Here is a 14,142-nt window from a genome sequence, read left to right on the forward strand (position 1 = left end):
TCCAACAGGTATTGCAAGTCGTGAACATGTTTCAGGATTTTACTCTATATTTGCTGTGCGCTTTGGCAAATAACCTTTGAGTTTCATATTTTTTGTCATCATCTGACTAACAAAAATAGCAACAGACCCATGCTAGCGTCTTTCAGTTATCTCAAAAGAAGAAAACCCTGTGCACCTGTATCATGTTCCACAGTATTAAGATTAGGAGTACTTGTGGCACCTTAGAGACTAACCAATTTATTTGAGCATGAGCTTTCGTGAGCTACAGCTCACTTCAGATTCACATGGGTTATGTATGGAATCAATACCAGTGACATGTCCACACAAATACTAAGTGAGAAAGAACATGCTTCTCAGCCCTCCATCTCCAATTTAGCCACTGCTATCAGTTTACATAGCAATTACTCAAAGTATATTAGTTACACTGAATAGCAGCAAGTGAATTATGAAATAGTCTGCAGTGTAAACACAAAAAGGTGGAGACTAGTTTTGCTGCAATCCATTTCCCCCGTGTATTTCAACAATAAAAATTAATGGACCTTCAAATCAAATTTCATTGTAATTTAAATACATTATAGTCTATAAATGATCATTAAAAACAAGACTTGATTTGATTTATTCTTAAAATTTTGTGTTTTTTTACTTTTAATGAATTCTCTGGGTTTCCTGCTAGGCATAACACTGACTGAAAACTCGAGAAATGCACTGGATGCAATGAGATCCGGAGTATAAATGTCTTTCATTAGGCAACAAATCAGACTTTAAACAGGAAATGTTTATTGACTTTATATTCACTCCATAAAATGTTTACATGACTAGAAAAGAAACAGGAACTCTGAACAATTCAGACTGGATATTAGTTTAAAATAGAAAGCTGGATTCAGTATAGAATAAGTGTCCACTTGAACTTGAGAGAGACAAGATAGACGAGATAATATACCTTATTAGACCAACTTCTGTTGGCAAAAGAGAAAAGCTCTCTCAAAAGTTTGTCTCTTTCATGAACAGAAGTTGGTCCAATAAAAGCTATCACATCACCTACCTTATCTCTTTCTTATCTTGGGACCAACATGGCTACAACACCACTGTAACCAACAATTGTTCTTGAACATTTGGAAATTTGAACCTAGATGCTACAACATAAAGCTGGAAAGAACTAGAAGAATCTAGTTCTCAGGCTCAAGGAGATTAACCATGGGAGGGTTTTGCTTTCGCTGATCAGAAAATCAGTGTGTGTATGGGTTAAAACTATATTGATTTTAAATATATCACAGTAATAGTACATTACCTCAGTAAGACATATCACAACGGCTTTACATAATGAAGGTGTACTGTTTAATTAAAAGGTGTTTGTTAAATAGGTGCAATTGTACGTGTGCACATGCCTATTGATTTAAATCTGGCTTATTTTGGTTTAGTTTGAGTTGATATGTTTATAGGCGCAAACTTAACTGAGCTAAGAGAATCCACACACAAATTATCTTAAACGAGTGCAATTTTAAGTGAAACAGGTGCAACTTCTGCATTCAGACAAGCCCTATAGAGTGACTTGCCCATGACCCCCTCAATGGTACAGCTGGTAACAGAATCCAACTCTCTTGACTCCCAATCCAGTGCCTTATCCAATAGGCCAGTGGTTCTCAAACTTTTTTTTTCCCTCCGCAGACCACTTGAAAATTGCTGAGGGTCTCGGCAGACCACTTAATGATCTTTCCAAATGTTATTTGTACCGTTAGCTAACTATTGTAAAGCGCTTTGGATAGAAGCTCTATATAAAAAACACAACTTAATAAACGTTTTTTGTTCTACAAATAAAAGCGCACAACTTGTATTTTAATATCAGTAGTCTTACCTTTCTAATGTGGTGGATGTGCCCTCTTCCCCCTGCTGCGGCAGCCCCCGAGCTGGGGCTGAGAAGGGGGGGGGGTTATCTCCCTGGCCACAGCAGCCACAGAGCAGAGGCTGGGAAGTGGGGCGGGGGGGGAAAGAGCTCTCTCCCCCACCACAGCAGCCACAGAGCAGAGGCTGGGAAGTGGGGCGGGGGGGGGGGAAAGAGCTCTCTCCCCCACCACAGCAGCCACAGAGCAGAGGCTGGGAAGGCAGGGGAGATTGGCATCTCCCTGGCAGCCTCAGCCTTAGCGCTGGGGAAAATCATCTCTTTCTCTGGCCACTGCAGCCCTGCACGTCCCATTTTCACCCTATCCCCTCTTCTCATCCCCCTGCCCCCTCCCCACAAGGCCACCACCTCACCTTACATGTGTCTTTTCTCTAGGGTCCAGGCATCTAATCAGTGGAGCCACACCTGCACAGCTCCACTCATTAGGCGGGTGGCCCTTCATTGTCTCATGTGCGGCCGTCCAGGCACACACCTCAGAGGGAACTATTCACAGACCACCTGAACGGAGCTCGCGGACCACTGGTGGTCCATGGACCACAGTTTGGGAACCTCTGCAATAGACAACCTTGCCTTGCTAAGATCAACAAGTTACATTTTACCTTAACTCAAAGTCAGCTCAGCGTACAATATATTGGTGTTGAAAGATTTAACATGTTCTCTAAAGTCTTAACATTTGCCAATTTTAGGTAATAAAGATACCCAAAGAGTTTAGTACTATCCAAGAACTAAAATAAAGTGAGCTGTAGCTCACGAAAGCTTATGCTCAAATACATTGGTTAGTCTCTCAGGTGCCACAAGTCCTCCTTTTCTTTTTGCGGAGACAGGCTAACATGGCTGCTACTCTGAAACATCTCAGTTTATGACACCAGAACCTGCAGAAATAGTGTGCTGATCCAAACCTTGTAAAACACATGTACAGTGGTAAGCATCCACCAAAGTTCAAACAGATGCAAGGACAACAAAAGGCCGAGGGTCAGATCCTCGGCTGGAATAAGTCAGTGTAGGTCCACTGAAGTCAAAATCCTGTAGCTTTCAGTTACCTTATTGAACTGAATAGAGCTGAACTGACTTATTCTCAGCTGAGAATCTGGCCATGAAACTACCTCCTAGTCTCTGCCCCTAAAAATTAGAACCTCAAAAACCTACTAAACATGGAGTGCAAAAGCAAGTATGATTAGATACAGGGATTTTCATCAACTGAAAGCTGTAGGATTGTATTTCACTTTGAAGTACCAGTGGAACTATATCTTTTCCACAGCACTCTAGAATTCAGCTAGATTAAGATGGCCATCAAATGCAGTAGGAGGGCAGCCTCATTCTCTGCCCATTTATGCTGGCTTTATAAACGCATAACTCAATGAAATTACTTCTGGTTTGCATAGGTGTAAGCAAGAAAAGACTTGTGCCCTTAGATTAGAGATGGACAATAGGGAAATATCAGCACCAATTGCCTTTTTCTCCCCCCCACCCCCTTCTTTAAAAGCAAACAAACAAAAAAAAACCCACCAAACACACACAACAGTTTGATTAAGGGATTGTTTTTTTAAAAAACCTCTGTGGAATACAAGAACTAGAATAGGACAAATAACCATTTTTTTTGGTTTTCTGTTCCAAAAAGCACACAAAAATTCACCTCAACTTTGTCAAAATGAAATTTTTTTCCTACCCAAAATGAGAGATTTCATTTCAGTTTTGACCATTCATAAAGGTTTTTATTTTTATGTTAAGTGAAAGGAAATTTCAAAAACAGAAAGTTGTTTCAAACCAAAATACTGGTCTCAAAACGTCAAAATGAAATGTTTTGACTTCTTTGGATTTTCTTTATACAGCCTCCCCTCCATCCAAGACGCAAACAATTCACAAAGCATTTCTGTATTGCCAAATCTGCAATTTTCACCCAGCACTAGTAAGAACATTATAAGGGATGGTGGAGAGTTAGTTACAATAGATTTGACAAGATACTATAAATAAATACACGGATGAATCTTTCATCGTTGCCCTTTTCTGATGTGAGTGGCTAGTCAAAGTTCAGGGCCCTGAAGATGTTCCAGTTGGGAGTCCAAATTGATGGAGTCTGGTATTTTCTTTGATGCAATCTTGTTTATTTACAAGGGATGTACAATGTTCTGCTTCTCTGAACACAGGAGGAACCAGAAACGAAAGAAAAGTTTGTTAGCCACGCAGCAACATGTTAGGATATAGATATTCAGGCCTGCCTGTAAAGGTCTATACTCTAAGAATTTAGGTGTATTCTTATCACTTAGCTAGTTATAGAGGTATAAAAGAAAGAATCAAAATCACTGTCTGCCGGTGTAAGGGCCTTCTCTTACTGTGACAGCCTGAGGCCCTGTGCCTAGGCTAAGATCTCTGGCTAAGCAGCAGAGGCAGCCGTAAGCTGGGAAGCGACCGGTCACATCCTCACATTCCTAACTAGTCACATTGAAATAAGGCAATCTGGGGCTGTTAGAAAGGTGATCTGATCTATCACCTCCAGAGAAAGAGAAGAGCCTAGAGGATGTAAAAGGAAGTTTAGTTTGATAGTTTTCTGTTCGGTAAGAACTCATTTATCAATAGACACAGCTGGGAAACCCTTATGTCTTTATAGATGTAGTTGTGAAATCCTCACTTCTGTATTATTTTGTCATTATAGTTCCCACTTTGCTATTATTTATTTGCATGGTCTGTGTCTGGTTCTGTGATTGTTTCTGTCTGCTGTATAATTAATTTGGCTGGGTGTAAACTAATTAAGGTGGTGGGATATAATTGGTTAAATAATCATGTTACAACATGTTAGGATTGGTTAGTTAAATTTCAGGGAAAATGATAGGTTAAGGTTAGCTAAGCAGAACTCAAGTTTTACTATATAGTCTGCAATCAATCAGGAAGGGGGGGGAATGGGAACAGGGAATGTGGGGGACATTGGAATCATGTTTTGCTAAGGGGGGGAATGGGAACAGGGACACAGGTAAGGCTCTGTGGTGTCAGGGCTGGGAAGGGGAACACTAAGGAAGGAAATTGGAATAATGCTTGCTGGAAGTTCACCCCAACAAACATCAAATTGCTTGCACCTTTGGACTTTAGATTTCAGAGTAACAGCTGTGTTAGTCTGTATTCACAAAAAGAAAAGGAGTACTTGTAGCACCTTAGAGACTCACCACTGTGTCCTGTAACCCTGAGTGCCTTAAAGTGCTCTACGGCTGTAGCTCCCTACCTGAATGCTCCCAGTCACCATACAAGCATGCACCGTGCATTGAGCAGGCCTGGTTCAGCAACTCTTTCTCCAGCAGCCTGCTTCTTACACAGTCTCACACTGGTCTCACTGGTCAGGTGACCCCCCAACACGCTCCAGTCCTGAATTTCCCCAAAGCCCTCTGCCCTGAGATGTCCAACCCTCTCCTGGCATTTTCAGAGGAGTAATAAGGTTGGTTGCTCCTTTAAAGAAAGGAAAGGACAGCAGCTTGTTGCTTTAACTGGACTTAATAATCACTTCATGTCAAACACAGTGCTGGGTTGATTTAGACTAAAAGTAAAACAAGGGTACTGAATGAAAGAGAGAGGTTTTAAGTAGGTTCAAGTAGAAGGGATAAAAGTCAGAAATGGTTACAAGTAAAATACTTTTTCTAGCATCTAAGACTTAACAAGCTACAGCCTTGGTTGAAGGTAGATTTCTTACCAATCTCTTTCTCTCCAGCCATGGCTGACTTTCTGCCAGTCAGGACCTTCCACAGAGGCATAAGGTGCTGGTTTCCCTGGTCTCTTTCGGTAAAGATCTTTGCCTAAGCAGATTTTTTTTCCATTTATATTTGGTTCCTAGAGACTTCAACACCCATCTTTCTCAGCTTGTAAAAGCTCTGGCCCTTTGAATCTGTACAGTGATTAGGGTTGCGAGGAGTCTGTTTTTTGACTGGAATGCCCAATTGAAAAGGGACCCTGGCAGTTCTGGTCAGCACCACTGACTGGGCAGTGACCACTGCCACTGGTTGGCAGTGCAGTGGGGCTAAGGCAGGCTCCCTACCTGTCCTGGCGCTGCAGAGCTCCCTGGAAGCAGCCAGCATGTCCTTGTGGCCCCTAGGCACAGGGGCAGTCTGCGCGCTGCTCCCGCCTTGAACACCGGCTCTACAGCTCCCATTGGCCAGGACTGCTGCCAATGGGAGCTGCGGGGGGTGGCGCCTGTGGGCATGGGCAGTGCGCACTAAGCAAAGCCTCCTGGTTCCTCCACTTAGGGACCTAGGGGCCGGACATGGCAGCCACTTCCAGGAGCAGCACAAAGCCAGGGAAGGCAGGGAGCCTACCCTAGCCTCACCACCTGGGAGCCACCTGAGGTAAGTGCCCCAAAGTGGAGCCCAAACCCCAACCTCCTGCCCCAGGTCTAAATCTCCTCCCCCACCCAAACTCCCTCCCAGACCTTGCACCCCCTGTCCCAGATCATAACCCTCTGCTGCACTCAAACACCCTCTCAGAGCCTGCACCCCAACCCCCCGCCCCAGCCCTGAGCCCTCTCCTGGAGACCAAACCCCTTACTGCACCCCAACCCCCTGCCCAGCCTGGAGCCCCCTTCTGCACCCTGAACCCCTTATTTCTTGCCCCACTCCAGAGCCCGCATCCCCAGCTGGAGTCCTCACCCCCTCCTGCATCCCAACCCTCTGTCCCAGCGCAGTGAAAGTGAGTGAGAGCAAGTGATGGAGGGAGGGGGTCTGGAGTGAGTGGAGGAGGGGCCTCAGAGAAGGGGCGGGGCATTACAGAAGGGGCAAGGCAAGGGTGTTCCATTTTGTGTAATTAGAAAGTTGGCAACCCTAATCAATAATGGATGCTAAGATGGCTTCTTCTCTATCCTTATATTGTTTCAAACTCACTGTTTTGTCCCCAAGCTCAGGATGGCCTCATGCTGTTCTTCCTTTCCTGTGGATGTTCCATCCCCCTGCTGATTCATATGTAAATAGGGCTTCCATCGTTTTTGGCCATACCTTGTTTAGTTTCAGTGGTGACAGGTAGATAACCCGTTTCTCCCTTTGTTTGGTCATAGACTTTAAAGCATAATATCAGAAGTATTCATAAATTCCTCATATAGCGTTAATTCATACATATCACAATGGTAATAATCACCAGTGTGTCATTAGCTTTCATAAGACCTTACTGTATTATAAAAGGGTATAGAGTAATATTGTATACAATAAATTGATTCAAATTACTTATCATTTGAGCTTCAGACCCCTGCAGGATGTTCCCCCCCACCACCGACACTCACTAGGTTGATGACTTTATTTACCCTTTATGCAAATATGCCTTCAAAGGCTCTGCCTAGGGTTGCCAACTTTCTAATCACACAAAACCAAACATCTCTGCCCCACCCCTTATCCGAGGCTCCACCTCTTGCTCACTCCACCCTCCCTCCCTCCGTCACTTGCTCTCCCCCACCCTCACTCACTTTCACTGGACTAGGGAAGGGAGTCAGGTCTCTGGGTGGGGGTCTGGGCTCTGGGAGAGGACTCTGGGATGGGGCAGAGGAGGGGGTGAGGGCTCCAGTTGAGGTGCGCAGGCTCTGGGGTGGGGCTGGGGATGAGGGGTTTGGGGTGCAGGAGGGGGCTCAGGGCTGAATCAGGGGTGCAGGAGGGGATGCAGGCTCCAGGAAGGAGTTTGGCTGCAGGAGGGGACTCCGGGCTGGGGCAGGTGGTTGGGGTGCGGGAGGTGGTGTGGGGTCCCAGCGGCACTTACTGAGGCTCCCAGGAAGCAGCCACCAGGTCCCTGTGGCCCCCTGGTGCAGGAGCGGCCACGGAGGCTCCATGAGCTGCCCTCACGCCTCGCCAATGGGAGCTGCGGAGCCGGCATTTGGGCACGGGCAATGTGTGGAGCCTCCCCTGGGGCCGCAAGGAGCCAGGGCAGGTAGGGAGCCTGTCTTAGCCCCGGACCCCACTGCACCGACGACCGGAGTTTTAACGGCCCGGTCGGCAGCACTGACCGGAGCCGCCAGGGTCACTTTTTGACTGAGCATTCTGGTCAAAAAAACGGATGCCTGGCAACCCTAGCTTTGCCTGAGGACAAGCAAATACACATTCCTTTGTCTAGGGATGACTGGGATCATGCCTTGTTTGCCAAACACATTTTAAGACCACAGTGCTAGTGTAACCCATGTGCCTAATAGAGAGATCTCTCTTTAAGAAACCTGCCATTGGAGAGAGGTAGGAGTGAGTGCTGTCTGAGTCACTGTTGCTAGGCAGATTTAGCACTCCACATCCCGAAGCTTCGGGAATTCTGATTTAATTGTATGCTTTGAATGTGGTTTTGATTTTACCCAAACTGTTCTAGTTACATTGTCTCAGCTAGTCTGAGTCACCGATTCTTCTTTAAATGTAGTAATGGGGAACAAGTCATTTCTAGTTCGCTAGTCTCGGTTTAGTATTTTCTTGTAACAGGGTTTTCTTTAAATCGGTACGCAGAATGGAGTGGTGGGTTAATCAGTTCGCTGGCTGGCTGGCAGGCAGTGATTCTGGCAGAGGAAGAGTCTGCCTGGATCCAGCTGAAGATCCCTACAAGCCAGTGGAGGGAAGATGTTTTAGACTCAGCAGACTGTATAGATTTGGTGATCAAAGACTCTAATGGAGACTCAGGTGAACTCAACCCGAGTTTTTGGCAACTCTCAGTTCCTTCTCACTGTTTTTGTGGGGACTGAACTGTTCAGATTTTCATTTGTTTTCTTTATTTATGTTGACATAACTGTGAAGATATAATGTCTGTGGATTATAAAATAGCCATGTCATGCTGTAAAAATTAGATTGTTTCTTTATCGTAAGATTTTATAAAGTTATTTAATTCTGGCTCTCCAGCTACTTTTCTCTGGGAGTTGGGTTTTTTTTAGGCACTGGAGAAGGGCAGTGAAGTAAACTCTAGCCCACCCAAAGGTTACACTAGCATAGATCCATAGCTTTGTACATACATCCCACAAGAAGATCAACGATCAGTGAGCTATTGGTTTTGTAGTGATATATTATATGCCACCTTTTGGTTATATATCAATGACAACAGTGCATTAGATGTGGCATGTCAGGCCTGGCAAGAGTTGCTGACACAGAGTAGCTGAACCCCCAAAGGGCCTCTGTGTCACAACCAGACACTATGAAAATGCTCTGTAGAAATAGGGATATGAGGCTGGTTAGGAGGTACTCTGGGAACAGATGGGGAAGGCTGGAGATGGATGGACACACATGCACATTTCCTATTTGTGTTACAATCACCATGTCAATTATGTTATTAATCTAACCATTGCTCCAACAGTGCCAAAAGTCGTAACATACCCATGTCAGCATTTGTCTCATTAAATACACTCATTTGGTGTAATCCAGTGCAGTTTTGTGTTTCACTTTATTAATTTTTAATTGCAAATTGTTAAATAAGTGTTCCTATAGTTAAACAGAGATAAAACCAATGTGTGACATCTGGAAGCATTGGTCTTAATAACATCTCTTTATGGGAACAGTGATGCAATATTTGTTTGTTCTGGGAATGTATTCTCATTAGTTCCAAATGCCCTGTATTTCAAAAGCTGCCCAGAGATCTGAAGACAGAGAAAAATTATTCAAGCTCCATTAGCTCTTGCTGGAAGATGTTGCAAGTACCGTATGTAACTTTCTTTCTGAGGGTCTGTCTACACTGCAGGTAGGCATGACTGCAGCACACGTAGATGTATCTAAGCTAGCTTTGATCTAACAATGGCAGTGAAACTGGCAGCATGAGCTGTGTAAGCCCGCCCAGGACCCTGGGTACGTACTCAAACAGCTAGCCTATGTTGCCCTGGCTTCACGGCTATTATTTGAGCTAGCTACAGCACAGATATCTTGGGTATGTCTACACACCTCTGACTGCAGGCTTGACATACCCTAAAAGAAGCCTCCCACCAAGAGGCGCCAATCTAAAGCTCTGACATATGTCTAACACAATGCCACAAGAATTATGCGATAGAACTGCAACAGCAACTCTCCCCCACACATCTCACTAGTCAAGAGAATATGGTTTAACACTCCACCCCCAAAACATCTTCCTACCACTCAGAAATCAGCTATGCTCAACAGCTTCAGAGCGCCACAGATGCCCACTCAAACAGAAGGCCTTTGCAGTATGCCCAGAAGGTCAGTAGATCTGGGCTATTTTAGGCTAACAGAGATGGAGCATTCCAAAGGGGCCACTTAGAATGCTCCTCCAGCAGTCCCTTGCTCTTTTTAGAAGATCATCCAGCTGAAATGCCCCCACGATCTTAACTGCAGGAGGAGGACACAGGAAGAAATACGGTCTTTCAGGTAAGCAAGTCCAGGTCATTTAGGGCTTGCTGAGAGTGAAAAATAGCAGTGTAAACCCAGTGCCCCATTAACAGCCATGCAGGTCCAGGTACAAGAGCCTAATGTACCTATGGCAAAAGGCTCTTACCAAGCAGGTTGCCATGTTCTACACTAGTGTTGGTTTCCAAACGGATTTAGTATGTAACCCCACATGAGCGCAATGCAGTTGTCCAATAGAGAGGTGACTAAAGGCAGCATGGTACCATGCTCCGCATCCAAAAGGAAAGGCCACGACCACCTGACATGATGCAGATGAAGAAAACGGAACAGCAATCTTAGACATGCTACTATTTGCTCATCGAGAATCAGCTGGGGATGCAAGCAGAGCCCCATGTTAGACCTTGCTCACAAATGTTAGCTCTACTCCTACAAAGTGGATGAGATACCCAGAGCCAACTCAGCCCTAGCTAACTCCTCCACTTACCTGCCCCATAACCCATCATTACCACGTCAATCATCCAGGAGTGAGCTTCAGCCAGCTCTCTCTCATCCATTCCTTAGTCAAGCCGAGTCACTGAGAAATGCCTTCCAATGCACTGTGCAAATCCAATGACAGAGCTATAAAGCTGGATGCCATCAGCAAACGGGACACCCTTTGGCTCACACTGCCTCACTAAGGGCTCAGTCCTGCCAGGTGCCAGGCATTCTGTTCCTGCCCAGCAAAGCGCTTTAAGTGCAGCTTAACTTCATGCACAAGAATAGCCCCATTGACGTCAATGGGGCTAGTCATATGTTGGAAGTTAATCGAGCATGGTGGGGAGAAAGTGAATAAGGAACTGTTATTTATCCCTTTGCATAACACAAGAACCAGGGGTCATCCAATGAAATTAATAGGCAGCTGGTTTAAGACAAGCATCAGGAAGCGTTTCTTCACACAATGCACAGTCAAACTGTGGATCTTGTTGCCAGGGGATGTTGTGAAGGCCAAAAGTATAACTGGGTTCAAAGAAGAATTAGATAAGTTCATGGAGGATAGCCATTGATTGACCTATTAGCCAAGATGGACAGGGACGCAACCCCATGCTCTGGATGTCCCTAAGCCTCTGACTGCTAGAAGCTGGGACTGGGCGACAGGGGACGGATCACTCGATAATTGCCCTGTTCTGTTCCCTCCCTCTGAAGTATCTGGCATTGGCCACTATCAGAGGACAGGATGTTGGGGTTGGAGGACCATTGGTCTGACCCAGCATGGCCGCTCTTATATTTAAGAGCCCACATGCTTTGCTGGAGAAGAACAGAGTGCCTGGCACCTGGCAGGATCAAGCCTTAATTGTCCCTAGGAGGCTAATGGAACAGTGGGGAGAAAAGATCCTTGTGGATCCCACATAAAATAACTCTCAGTGCAGGACAGCAATTGGCCAATACTCTCCTCTGGAACCTCTGGGAGAGAGCGGACTTAAGGCTCTAAAGTGCAATTGTGTCCACTCCTACCGAGAACTGGGCTGTCAGTACCACCTCGTAAACCACGGGTCTTTGGCATGAGTCTGACCTGTTCTGCCTCTCGTGGAGCACAGAATGCACGTCTCAGACACCCAAAGCTAGCCATTCAAACGGAGAACTACATAATGCCCTCGCAATCCCACCTCCTGTAAGTATATTGACATTACCAAAGATGGTTAAATAGGAGAGTTTTGCCTCCCTGTTACAAGTGATAATCCATCCTTAACCTATTACACTGAAACTAGATACTCCAGGAGCTTTCCAAACAGTAAGTACTTTTCAATACCTTAGGTACTACATTATCTACTGTAGTCAGTAAGTGAGGTGGATTAGGTAGCAAAATGTCAGCCTAATTCATAAACTCCTTGCTCTTGAACAGTCTAGAAACACAATCATTTGCGTGTACTTTTTGTGGCATAAGACACTGTCCATTATCAAGATAAAACAGGTAAGGAGTTTTTAAAAATGACTTATTAACATTGTAGAACTGGTAGAATGTTTAAAATATAGATTTCAGAGTGGTAGCCATATTGTTTTTGATGATGCAGACTAACGAGGAGTCCACAAGGACTCCTCGTTTTTGTTTTTTAAACTATAGAGTTTACTTTTCTGTGCTGACTTCGGATACGGTGCTCTGCTTGGACAGCGCAACTGGCGTGGTCAGTTTCACTTTCTGGTTCTAATAAATTAACAGGATTGAATGAGGTTTAGCAAGCTTCGGAAAACGGCATAGATCATCTTCTTCAGCCAGGTTTTCATACTAAGGAGAAGCCACAAGCAGAACATTGCACCTACTAAATCCAGGAGGTAGCAGTTTGACAGTGGAATTATATTTTCATCAGTTGCTAGTTTTGGGGATGCAAGGTGCCTTTATAGCACACCGGGTGCCATAAGAGAATACAAATAAGTACATTTGTCACATCCAGGTTTCCAGCACTGTTGTGGGATATTTAAATCCCTCCCCATTTTCCCTTTTCTACACGCTAGAAAATTTTAAACAAGAAGTCAACTTTCTTTTCATGATAAGTTTTGTAAAAAACACCATATTTGAAACTTAAATGATCAACTTAAAGAAACCACCTTTTTTGTTACAAGATTACAATAACTGAAAGATTACAGAAAAATAGCTTTTTCCTATTTTACTTTCTCCATTTGACAGTATTGCGTATCAAGTAACAATCACACACTTCTGAGTGGATATTTGATGCAGCAAAGGAAAGAATTAAAAAAAAAAAAATCTAGGAAAACTTTAAATCACAACATCAGCAGAAGAACTATGGGGGAAAGGGAGCATCAGACCCAAAGTACATCTCCCATAAGGCAATATGCCACATTAGGGGAAACACAGTTTAATGTTGAACTGATGAAAAACAAAATGTTTCACATCAGTTCAATCAACCAAATTCTTTCAACTCAGATCCAGCTCACCTGAAACAAGATGTTTTGATTTTCTCCCAATAGAAAAATCTACAATTTTTGGCAACAATCTAATTTTCTAGAGGATAATTTTTATTTTGTGGAAATTGATTTTCTTGTTGAAAAGTTGTTTGGATAGAAAATTCCCAACCAGCTCTCATAAAATTATGCAGCATTTATGGGTGTGACACTAAGCATACTGCAGACTACACATACCAAGGACATTGGCTTTATAGTAAAAGTGTATTTCAAAAAGGAGGAAGCCTAGAAATGAATCCAAAGCCCACAGCTCTGTGTTGGAGTCTTTCCATTGGCTTCAATAGGCTTTGGATCAGATCCTAGAAGAACAGAAATGAATATACTGGAGTCAAGATACGTTTTGTAACAGGAGCGACTGTGTTGGATGTGATAAAGTCTTAACTACCACTTATTTGGGAAGACATCCATGCCTCTGCCATATGGAAGTATTGTGGTCATCCTAATCTTATGGTAATTTGCATTCATTCTCCTCTCTACACAAACACAAGAGAAATGTAATAACAGATCTGTATGACTGACAAGCGCAATCAATTTATTTAATTAAAGCCAAAGTCTGAGTGATGTGTATAACACAAGGCAGAGAGAGAGTGTAATTGGCAAAAGTCAAGCAGTTAAAAAAGGACCTACTTAGAATGCCTTTGTGGGAAGCCAAAAGATCAGAGAGGAGTTGTAGGGGTGGCAAGGACTCACATCTAGGAAACACCATAGCATCAGCAAGGTTCAGAAGAGTAATTTACTCTTAAGAGACCTGGCCACATTTCCAAGCAAGATCCACATCTAAAAGGATCTTTTTGATGTCTAGTTCTGCATGGTAGAGCATTTTTCTTGTAAATTTTAAATTAAAGACACTGATCTCAGCTGGTATGAATCAACTTTGCTCTAACTGACTTCACGAGACTATGAAAAGCAAGTGGGGGGGATACAGTTTGTGTCCAGAGAGTTGCAGAAGAGTTGTAGCTGAACAGGATGGGACCTCAATAAAAGCCTCTGCACTATTCTGTGAAATCAGGTGGCCAACCAGCC

The sequence above is a fragment of the Lepidochelys kempii genome, chromosome 4, assembly GCF_965140285.1.
Source record: "Lepidochelys kempii isolate rLepKem1 chromosome 4, rLepKem1.hap1, whole genome shotgun sequence".
Lineage (NCBI taxonomy): Eukaryota > Metazoa > Chordata > Testudines > Cheloniidae > Lepidochelys > Lepidochelys kempii.